The sequence below is a fragment of the Balaenoptera borealis genome (genome assembly GCF_965194805.1).
Source record: "Balaenoptera borealis genome assembly, chromosome: 12".
Lineage (NCBI taxonomy): Eukaryota > Metazoa > Chordata > Mammalia > Artiodactyla > Balaenopteridae > Balaenoptera > Balaenoptera borealis.
In genome coordinates, this window is record NC_138869.1 from 63,424,927 (window position 1) to 63,437,137 (window position 12,211).

Sequence of the window (12,211 nt, forward strand, 5' to 3'; positions counted from 1 at the left end):
ACTCTTAGTAACCTCTAAATACTTGATGAACTGCTTGTACTCCATCTGCTGTGTGACCCTAGAGAAATTAATGTTTAAAGAATTTAGGAAGTTTTCCAATATTTAAATTGGAGTTAAAAATATAATTGTCATACCTAAGCTCATATTTCCATGAAACCCAGATTTTTAGAACCTCCTTTATCAGATCAAAATTGTCCCTTAAATTGAATTCTTCCAAAATTGGCATTCTTTTCTTAAAACCAATTTTATGAAGCATAATTTAAATACAATGAAATGCATTATATAAGGTATACATTTTGATGAGTTTTGACAAGTTATATACCAATATAAATAGCATGGCAGTCAAGATATAGAACATTTCTATCACCATATATAGTTATTTCATGCCATTTCCTAAACGATCACCACCTACCACCAGGCAGCTATTAATATGCTTTCTTTCACTATAGATCAGACTTTTTCTTTCCTACAGTTTCATGTATATGTTTACACACAGTATGAAATCTTATGTGTGTTGCTTCTGTTTTTCTGCAAAATAATTTAGAATTTCATTAAGGCTGTTGCATATATCAATATTCATTCTTTTGGTTTTGAGAGATATCCTATTGGGCTAATATACCAGAAATTTTTTAGCCATTTATTTGTTGGTGAACACTTGGGTTGTTTCCAGTTGGGGACTTTTATGTATAAAACTGCTATGAATATTCATATACAAATCGTTGTGTGAACATATGTTTTCATTTTCCTAAAGTAAACTCGGGATCATATGGAATGTCTGATTTTGACTTTATGTAAGAAATGTCCAAATGTTTTTAAGTGTCCAAATATAGCCCATCAGCTATATTTGAGATTTCCAAATATTCTACCTCCTCTCCAACACTTGATATTTTAATTAGTGTGTAGTGGTATCTCATGTGCTTTAAATTAATTTCCATTACCCTAATGGCTAATGAATCTTAACGACGTTTCATGTACCTGTTTGCCATTCACACATTTGAATGTCTTCTCAAACTTTTTGTCTATTTTATTAACGAGGGTTTTACTTTAATCTTATTGAGTTGTAAGAGGTCTTTATATATTCTGGATATTCATTTATGCAGATTCAAGTTTCTGTTTCATATATTTCTTCCGCTTGCAGAACTTTGAACATTTCTTGCAATGCAGATATACCTGTAATAAATTCTCTCAGCTGTTAATTTTTTAAAAACTCTTTTACTTCTCCTTTACTTTGAAAAGAGGTTGTCCCTGGATTACAATTCTATATTGAAGTTTGTTTTTCTGTATTGAAAATTGTTTCTTTTTTGTTCTTTAAAAGATACCAAACAATTTTCTTCCTGCTTGTATATTTTCTGAAACAATGTTTGCTATATATTTAATCTTGTTGTTTCTCTGTATGTAATGTGTTCATTTTCTCTGGATACCTTCAAGATTTCGTCTTTACTTTTAGTTTTCTGTTCTTTGAATATGAGTGTGTGTATACTCATCCTGTTTGGAATTCTCTGAGGTTAGAGCTATAGCTAGTGTCCTCCATTATTATTGTATCATTCTTGGTCATTATTACTTCAACTATTCTCCATTATCACTTCAAATTTTTTTCTCTACTCTTTCTCTTTTCCTTCTGAGATCCTAATTATACATATGTTAGACCATTTCATATTGTCCTACAACTTTATTATACTCTGTTCCCTCTCAATCCCCTCCTCACCCCCGCCTGTCTCTCTTACCTCTCTTTGTGTTTCAGTTTGAGCAATTCCTATTGACCTTCCTTCAAGTTCACTGTTTCTATCCAATCCAAGTCTGTGTCCCATATACTGATGAGTTAGTTGAGGGCATTATTCATCTCTGTTACCATATTTTTTCCTAGCATATCAAATGGACTCTTTCTTGTAGTTTCCATCTTTCTCCTGACATTACACATCTTCTATTGCACATTCTATATCTTTTCCACCAGATACTTTAACACAATAATTATGTTTATTTAACATTTTTTTGTCAAAGCTTCCAACATCTGGGTGACCTCTCAATCTGTTTTTCTTTCCAGTGGGTTGTTTATCTTTCCATTTTGTGTATCATTTTTTTTGTTGTTGTTGTTGAATTTTAGCCATTGGGTATGTGATAATAGTGACAGAAATAAGTTATTTTCTAATCTGGAAACAGCCATACCTCTTTCTAACTGTGAGGGTAGAATCAATCTAGTCATATGTTGAAGTGGTTTGGGGTTTTGTTGTTGCTATAGTTACTCTTAGTGCACTTCCAGCCTCAAATTCCTCCACTTTTACCTTATATTTAGAGTGAGGACTTGGTTGCTGGAAAATTTGCTCTGTCTTCCTATTTCATCTTCACTCTTCCTGAACTCTTTCCAGACATTTGCTACTTCCCGGAACTAACAGCTGATGCCAGCTTTCTTGGTGCTTGCTAACCTGACATTGCAAAGTAGGGATCTGCTCTGATGTCCTGGTCCAGTCTCTGTCTTAAGCAGGTGCTGTGTCTGTGTGTCTTCATGGTGGGGCTTTTGAAATAATAGTCCATCCTTCAGCTGTACAAAATTTCTGATGGTCTGGGCTCAGGATGATTTCTTGTTCCTTTCTCAAGGATAGGGAGGTTTTCCCTATTCTCCTCTTCAGAAACAATGGGTCTTCACATGTGTCTTAGGGTAGTGTTTGCTGCCCTTCCCCCAGAAGATGAAGGCTTTGTTCTGTAGAAAATTAGGATCCAAGTGGGGTTTCCCAAGGTGACAAATACTCTATTCCTCTAAACCTTCAAAATCGGGGCAGTTTCTTGGGTCAACCATCATACTGTCACTTTTTTCATGTAGAGGAGGCACTGAATGAATGCAAACTTCTGTATGTCTTCAGTGTACAGAACTTCTAAACTCTGACATGAGCCCACACAGAGCCTTTTGTATTCATTAAAAGTTTTAGCTGAATTCTTTCCCCCCTTGTATGGAAGCTTCACTTTCCTCCATGGTCTGCCTTATATAAGCCAGCACTCATGCCCTTCTTCCACATGAAATTGTCTGCCTTGGATAACAGACTGGTTAATTTCCCTACGACCTGACCCCTCTGATGGTTTGAAGGAAAGTTATGATTTTTGTAGGTTATCTGTTTTCTATATGCTAAGCAAAACCCAGAAGTCTTGCATTTTATATACATTGTTATTAATCTTTACTAAAGCACTGAACCTTTTTTACTATTATCATCTCCATATTATATATAAGGAAACTGAGTTGTAGAGAATTTAAATCACTGCACAATACCATTTAGCTACTAAATGACAAAACCTAGTTCTTTGGCTTCAAGATCAGTTCACTGTATAGAGTTAGCTATACCATAGATTAGAAATGCTATAAAAATGAAAAGTAAATACAAATAATATTTTACCATAGTCCAGAGTGTTTCCTGGAGGTTTGAAACTCCATGGATTTCAAAAAATGAATATTTCAGCTTTCCTTCCATATTGTGCTAGTGATAACAAGAAATTATGCTAAGTGAAAAAAGCCAGGCATATACCATATAACTGCATTTATATGAAGTTCCAGAATAGAAAAACTAAGTTCTGGTAATATAAATAAGAACATCAGTGGCCTCTTGAAAGGGGGAGGTGGGTGGAGAATGTCAGAAAATGGAACAAGGAAAATTTATTATATGATAATTTCCTTTATATTGACTTTTAAGTTGGTTAAATGATATACATTTTAAAAACTCAGGGTACTATACATTTAAAATATGTGTATTTCATCATAGATAAATTGCACTTCAATATATTTCAGCTATATGCAGATAAAAAAAAGGAGAGAAGTTCAGGTTTAATGACTTGAAATATGGTGTGGTCCATAGAAAGCTTTACTTCTAAGTAATACGTATAATTTTAAAACATTTTAATGTGCATTATTTTGTTTAATCTTTATACTGGGAGGTGTTTATTATTATTATGTCCATTTTGTACATGAGGTCTTCTGACTGCAAGTTTAGTTCTGTTGAAAGAGTTGGCTACATTGTGAATTAGAAATATTACAACAAGTAAAATAAAAGCATTAATACCTTACTGTAATCAACAGCACTATGTGAGAGGTTTGCAATTCCCATGTAACCACTTTTTTCCCCCTATAAATACAGGTAACAATGAAGGTCCCACCTTCATCACAGAAACCTCCACACCCTCAATAGATATGGAATTGTTATTCTTGAGTAAACGTCTGCAATAAAAATGCATTATTATAATTTTCCTTTTCAAGTTAAGTGACAACATTTTTGGCCAATCAAACTGAGTTTTTCCAGAATGCCTACCACACAATATGCCTGTCCTGTTACCAGGTTAATGAAAAATATTTATTTTTTACTTTGTTCATTTACATACCATCTGTCACCAGAGTGTTTGGAGTACTTTGATAGGACTATTTGCACATAATTTATAATGAGATGAACTAACCCTATAATTATCCAAATAAAACATAACATCAATAAACTAGAGACCATTATTAAATAAATGTGGCTATCACAAGGGTCGGGCAATGAGTCACAAAATATGGGTATGTTCAGTGGATGCTATAATTACAGTTTATAATATGGTTTTTAGTCCTGACCTTCCATTAAGACAAGGTATTATTGCTTATTTATGGTCCCTTTGATTCAATGTTCACACAAAGCCCTGGCTCTCAAAAATGATCTTAAGTTCCAATATGGTAATGGAGGTCCATTTGCAGTTTCAAAGGTACAGGACCATATCCACATAGCTGCTTACTGACTGCAATTCATGTTTCACAGTCCAACAGCCACCACTCTCATTGAGTATTTACAAGACTTGCACTTTCCCTATCTGCTCAAAGGTGGACCTGTGCGCAGAGGTGCTGATGGTGACTCATGGGGATTCAGCTTCAAAGGCTGAGCCCTAATGTGTCCCATGGATGGCCACATAATTTAGCTCAAACTGAGCTTTCTCATTTCCAGTGGCTGCACCCTCTAGTCCTGGCTCTCACTGTTGTTATGTCCCAGTTATTATTTGCTCAAAATGTACTTCCTTTTTCCATTTGCCCTCATCTTGCCTGCCAGGCTTGAGATTGGTTTGAAAGCAAAGCTAAATGGAAGTAAGCATTTATTTGTTCAATGTCAGGATATTGACTACCTCCCAAGACATCATTATTTCAAGATTTCCCTAACATTTGGCGCTGATTATAGTATCCAGGGCCACTGGCAAATTATTTTCAGAAGAACCATATGGCTTTATTGTCCAAGTAAGGTTTATACTATAATTGGAAGGTACCCTTAAAATAATTTCAGGGCTGAAAGAAAATGGTTAAGTAGTTGTCAATTTCCTCTCTGACACTATTGCTTAAATTTTATTTACTTAAAAAATCTGTTTTCTATTATGGTCTCATAATATAATAAGAGAGAGAGGAAATTAAGGGGTGGTTGTGACTCGAGATCACAAAGCTGGTCTTCATCCTCCTTGGTTAGACAGCAGATAGCCAATGCCCACTGAAACACCAAAGCTGCTATCTCCTGGTGTGATACTTGGGAACAGCACTCTAGACAGAATTATCTTCCTGTCTTGAGTTCCTTGGTTCCTATTAGCTTCCTCATTAATCAGTGCAGTGTTGTAAGTGTTGATGAGATAGTAAATCAAATAATAACACCCTTTTCTAATTTGCCATTTTAGACAGTTTGTTACTCCTAAGAGCCTGGTTTTTGGAGTTCTATATATAACTTGAATTACTTATTGAATTAAAGAAAAAGAAATCTGCAAGTCTCTGCAAGCAGAATGTATATTTCTCTTGATTCTTTTTTTCTGAGACATTGTAATCAGATATTACAGGCCATAAGTAGCAATGACAAAGCAGAAATAGAGTTATCCTAAATGAGACAGTCACACATGTGAAACCTGGCTTCAGATTGTGTTTCAGTCTCATGCTCTGGGCAATGAATAATGAAAGTGTATCCATCATCAACATTTCTGCCTTTGTTTTTGATGGCCAGTAGTTCATACAGGTGCTTCCCTAATGAAACCAACACATGATTTTTCAATGTTTTCAAAAACATTTGTTCAAAAGCCAGCATATACATGTTTTCCAAAGTCCAAGTCCTCTGTCTGTGTTTGGTTGAAACCTTGAGAGGTATATCCTTCGTCCCTTCGTGCTGTGGATATAACCGTGGTACATGAGAAATGGTATTGATACTAATTCTGAAGTGGACCTAATTTCAAGTTACCTGCCAAAGAGTTACTAACTACGTGATCTGAAATAAGGTGAATAACATTTGTATGTTTGAAATCCTTCTTTATAGAATGGGAAAACCCCTTGTCTCACAGATTATTTGGGGAATGGAATGGTGTGAGACACTGTGCTCTGTAATTAGTTATCTGTCAGACAAAGGTAAGGTTTGCTATAATAGAATTCAACTTATAAAGAAAATAATCTCATTACAGTGGAGTGTTAGCTAACTATTCTTATAACCATGAGGATGTGATTGATAATAATATAACATATATTATGTTATAGATTTCCCTTTGTAAGAAAAGAAACATAATCCTTCTTTAATACTCAAAAGTTTTGTTTGCTTATTAGGTTTTGCTTTTTTTTTTTTCGGTATGTAGTGATAATCAGGATATTGAAAGTTCCCAGAATCCCAAGTGTTGCCGTCATGGTGAGAGAACTTCATCTCCAGCTCGCACCTCCACAGTAAGCCATCAGTTCCGGGAATAGTGCTGACAGTAATTTAAGATGGTGTCGCATCTCTGGTGAAGTTTTTTGGAAAATTATAGGATGTTGTGTTCCATTTGTTTCAAATTTGGTGTTAAGAGATGGCAGAAATGCTAGTGTTACTACCAGAAAACCACTTTTCTTCTCTGTGACAATGAGAAAACCAGCCCTGTTCCTTAGAGACATAGGTGTGGTGATGACAATCTGTCAATCTGAGAAGTTCAGAAAGCACTAACATACTGAAAAGGTATGTTTTCCTTCACTATGATTTAAACTTCTGAATACTTTTCCTTTGCTTAGCTGCTGGTGTGATTTGTTTGAGTTACAGTAGATGGAATAAACTTTTAAATTTACTACACCTGAGTATTTCTAACTAGATAGTTACAACTTAAAATATTCACATGGAGAGCAATCATTTTAAGAGCCATCACAGGAAGCAAGTGTAAGATGCCTATATTTTATGTAATTATATAGCTCACTCTTTGTCTTTCTCAAGAGAATTTTGTATGAGATAATAACTTCAGAAAATGATATTAATATAACTGATGCCAGAGCTATTACCAATACTAATTTGCACCTTTCATGCTACATTGAATATTTTATTTATGCTGAAATGTCAACTATGCAACTGAAAATGACCCCAAAGGAACACTAGCCATTCATCTCTTTGGGTAGAATGGCCCCATATCATCCCTGACAATATGAAATACTCTAAGATACAGGTTTGCATGCATTTTGTGGTTATAGATTATTGCAGAGGATAGAAAATCCCATAGATAACATAACCCTATTTTCAGGAATCTCCAACACAAAGGTACACTTATATGTGGTTGTAAGGTGGTACTGGTTGAGATCCATGTTTTCGGTGGGTGTGGGAGGGTGGCTAACTCAAATCATGCAGTGATTAATGTACAGATACTGAAGTTCCTAAATGCTCCAGAATCAGAAGAATACCTGGATCTTCATATAAAAGTCTTGTGCTCCCTGGTATAGGAAAGAGATTAGACTCTTTTGTTGAACTATGAAGAAATACAGTAAGTACAGACATAGAAAAAAATTTTATAGTTACCAAAGGGGAAAGGTTGGGGGAGGGATAAATTAGGAGGTTGGGATTAACATATACACACTACTATATATAAAATAGATAATCAACAACAATCCCTGTATTGTATAGCACAGGGAACTCTACTCAGTACTCTGTAATAACCTATATGGGAAAAGAATCTGAAAAATAAGGTATATATGTATAAAAGAATCACTCTGCTGTGCATCTGAAACTAACACAACATTGTAAATCAACTATACTCCAATATAAATAAATTTTAAAAATTAAAAAAAAAAAAAGTAAACCGGGAACGAGGATATGTGTTCTTTATAAGAATATAGTTATATATCAACCAGCATCCATGCCTTTCCTTCCAACTGCTTCACTAGAAAATGCCTGAAGCATGTTTTTCCTAAGCTCCAATAAGTGATGCCCTCTTATTAGGAAACTGCTGAGTCAGGAAGATAGCTCAGTTTCTTCTGCTACTAGTGCACAGAGAGAGGAGACAGCTGAAATTAGAGCCTAGACCCCCTCCACTTATCGTAGCAAAGGTAAATACCTTCCATGGGTCCAGTGGACCTTTTGCATGGTTGCAGCGTCTTAGACATTCTTGCCAATATCTCCAAGAGGGCCAGCTCCTGGGACAGGACCTCAGCTGTCCCAGACTGTGGGGTACACGGCCTGCAGCAAGGCCTGGAGGGGGAGAGAAAAGAAGAGGTTGCATTTCAAGAGGCTCTCCCAGGCCAGCAGATCATGTGTGGGAAGATCCAGTCCGTTGATGAACCAGCAAATGCACCCACAGGAGACGGCATTAGGACCACAAAATATGAAAGGAACAAAGAATCAGTAACTAGTAGGCAGAGAAATAATAACAACCAGAATTGTCACCACAACACCCTCAGCATCCTCCACGTGTGAGGCCTGGGACTACGCACATTGTCCTGTCAACAGGCACCAACACCCAAAGAAGTGCCTGTGCACCCCTCCTCCCGGCCCCAAGGAGGAAGAGAACTGGGGACACTGGTGGAAGGGGAAGACCACGCCCTCTCCAGCCCCATGGTGCTCAGCCTGACAGGGCTGGCAACGGGGACAAGGAGGGTTTGGAGTCAAATGTGAAATTTAAGCATTTAAATGAACAAGACACAAGTTTTAATTACTGAAATGAAACTCTTTTCATAACTAAAGTAATTAAATTTTACGGGCTTGGGCTAAGATATGCCAAACAGAGGAAAGAGACAGCTATAGAGAGCTTAGTGGTGGCCTTTGCAGAAAAACTAAACATAATTATTTTCATCAATGAATCGAGACTCCTAATTTAAACTGGTAATACATTTTTAATATTCCAGCTAGGAATTTTGAACGATTTTGCAAAAGCGCAATTATCATCACGTCTTTGTGCATAAATCTAGAGCTTTCTTTTGCAGATTTCTTTTGTTTTTGTTTTTGTTTCTTTACATTTATCTGCCTACAAGGCCCAGTTCATGTAAAACTTCATATTCATATATTGTGAGATATAATAAAATTGTTGGTGTTTTAAGCCATGAAATTTAGGAATAGTTTGTGCAATGCAGCAATATTTGGGGATAATATTTTTTTGTTTGTTTTCTTTTCCTAATAATACAAGCTCTTTTCTCTGTCAGGTGGTTAGGGTGACAGCTGATCATTCTGATTCTTCCTCAACTGAGCTGAGGCTGGAGTGAGTTCACCTGTGTTCGTGGTACAGCTGGACTGTGCAGGGGCAGCAGTGTGACATGGTTTTTGTTCACCTTACATTTCAACTCTGGCCGAGCCCTGGAGTCAAACACCCTGAGAATGTGTGGGATTAAGAAATTTCTCTCTGCTGTCCTGTACCCCTACCCTGCCATGGACATTTCTTGGTAAAATCTGAGTGTGTGTGTAGAGAAAGAATGGTTTGGCCATTTGATTTGCTTTTGCATCTGGGCTTATCCTAATTGTGTTCCATTATGCCTACCCACACCTCATCTAGGACTCAGCTGGTTTCTGTTTGTCCCTGCAAAGATGCTCCAGGGCAGGGCCACCTCTCAAGTAACCTGGAAGCACAAATGTCTGTCCTGGGTGTGGAAGTTGTAGCTCCTATTACTCACATCAGGAAGGCTTCTTTTTCTCTGCAATTAAGTTCTTCAAGGTTTTCTTGTGTCTCCTGCTCTTGCTGGCCACATAAACTAGTATAGTTATTATTTGTTCATGTTTTTTTTGTTATCATGAGACAATATCTTTCCATTCTCTGCGGCACAACTAGAAGAAGTCTAAACATTTATAGTTAGGGCTATTGTTAGCTATTTCATGTTTTGATTCCTCTTGCTAAAATAAACTTTTGCATTATAACTTCTACTTGAATGATGATTTTGTTCCTTCTTTGATTCCAAAAGTTGTCACTTAATTCGATTTTATGTCTATTGCATTGGATAGAACTTCTAAAATGGAACAAAACAGAACACGTACAAATAAAATATGATGCTGGTAGTGGTAACACCAGCAGAGTTTCCCAACAAAATACAACACTAGCTGTTAGGTTATAGCAGAAAATTTTCATCATACTAAGGAAAGATTCTCCCATTACATTTAATTTTAGGTGGCCTTTATCAGGAAAATTTGTTAAATTTATACCATCATTTGAGAGACTTACATGGTTTCCTTTTTGGATCTGTTGATGTGATAAATTATATTAATAGATTTCCCAAGATAATGTCATTCTTTGATTCCTGGAGTGAGCACATCTTAATCATAGTAGTTGATTATTTTCTTCTGAAATTGATTCTGATGATGTTATATGGAAATTTACATCCATGTGTTATTTCCAAATAGTTTTTTATAGCAAGAATGGGAAATGCCATCATCTGTAGAGCCACATGTGTACATGGCAGATATTCTAATTGGAGAAAGCAAATGAGGGTAATGATTCATTATTTACATAATACTTGTCAGAAGCTACTACTAAAAAAATCAGAGTTGGAGTGAGACCTGAAACTTGCTGTCATTAATCTGTGCTGCTTGTCTTTTCTGTTCTCATTGTCAGTTTTAGCACTAATTTGCATAATATTCCCTCTTTTGATGCTTTACCACGAGTATCATGTAAGTTTTCTATTTCTAGAAAGTTTAAAAATGTCTGTCCCAGAGCCATTTTAGGAGGTGATTTCTTAACTTTTTCAGTGTCTTCTATGGCTGTTGATTTACACAGAATTTTACAAATTCCTACTTGGTTTATTCTTAGTCAGCTTTACATCATCAGAATATGGGTTAAGTTATACTTTTATACTTTTCTACTCTTGAGATAAAGACGATCACTGAGCAGCACTAATTTTTTAAGGTCATAAAAATGAGATAATGGTACTCTACACTCTCGCATTTATATACTTACATTCCAATTCTGGCCAAATATTGTCTTTCAAACATATTTCAAATAATCATATTTTGTATTTAAAAAAATTATTTTTCTTAATTTTTGTATTTTCTTGAAAATACTTTGTATTGTCAACTCTTTAAGTGGAATTTTGCATTAGTCCTTTAGCTCAAACTTGTATAATTCTCCTAAATTCTCACTAATTTTTGTCCACTTACCAAGTCTGCCACTTACCTAGAAAGTATGTTAAAATCTCACACTATGTTGGTGAATTAGCTACTTCTCCCCATAATTCTTTCAGGTTTTTCTTTATGTGTTATATAATATGGTATGTTAATAAGTCATACACATTTTGATTTGTTATAATTTTCTGCTGAATTGAAATTTTTGAAAAAACTTTTGGTGATTATTTCATCTTTAGTAATGACTTTTCTTTAAAGTCTATCATATTTGAGATTATTATAGTTACACACTTTTTTATTGTTTACATTTGTTGGTTAAATTTTTGAATTTTAAATCTCATTAATATTTTGGAATACTAATATTTTATGTGTGTCTTTTTTAAACAACATATTGCTGGGCTGAAAATCTTTGCTTTTAGCTAGAACACTTAGACTTTTATATATACTCTCTCTTATTCTGTCTCATACTTTCTATTTGGATCTCTCTTTTTCCTTTTCTCAACATCATTGGGATCAGTTGAGTAAATTTTCACATTCTATTTCTCTTTTCCATATATTTGGAAATAATACACTTATTCTTTTATTGATTTTATGCTAGATTAGCACACATCAATATTGAAGTTAATATCTCTTTCTTCTCTAGAAAAGTATAATCACCCTAGAATGTTTTAATTCTAAATACTCTATCCCAAATTACATACTAACATTTTCCAGTATTTAAATCTATCTTGGTTTTTTGTTACTTGAATCTCACCTATATGACATTATTTTCATTGTCTTAGTAATGCTTATTTAATTTGGCAACACACTTATCAATCTTTCTGATCAGTGTCTCCATGTGGGATTATTTTCTCTCTAGCCAAATTACTCATTTTAAAATTCTTTCAGTGAGACTCTGCTAGTTACATAGTCTCTCAGGTTGTGTGTGT

The 12,211-nt window shown here is 35.2% G+C and overlaps 1 pseudogene across 1 annotated transcript in view; it reads left to right on the forward strand.

The window, feature by feature from the left end:
* The window catches only part of LOC309607973 (nucleus accumbens-associated protein 2 pseudogene), a 31,866-nt pseudogene continuing 19,655 nt past the window's right edge, over positions 1–12,211 (forward strand). Inside the window, exon 1 of the transcript in view lies at positions 1–12,211. This exon is cut by the window's right edge and continues 19,655 nt beyond it. The product of the transcript in view is annotated as a nucleus accumbens-associated protein 2 pseudogene (transcript).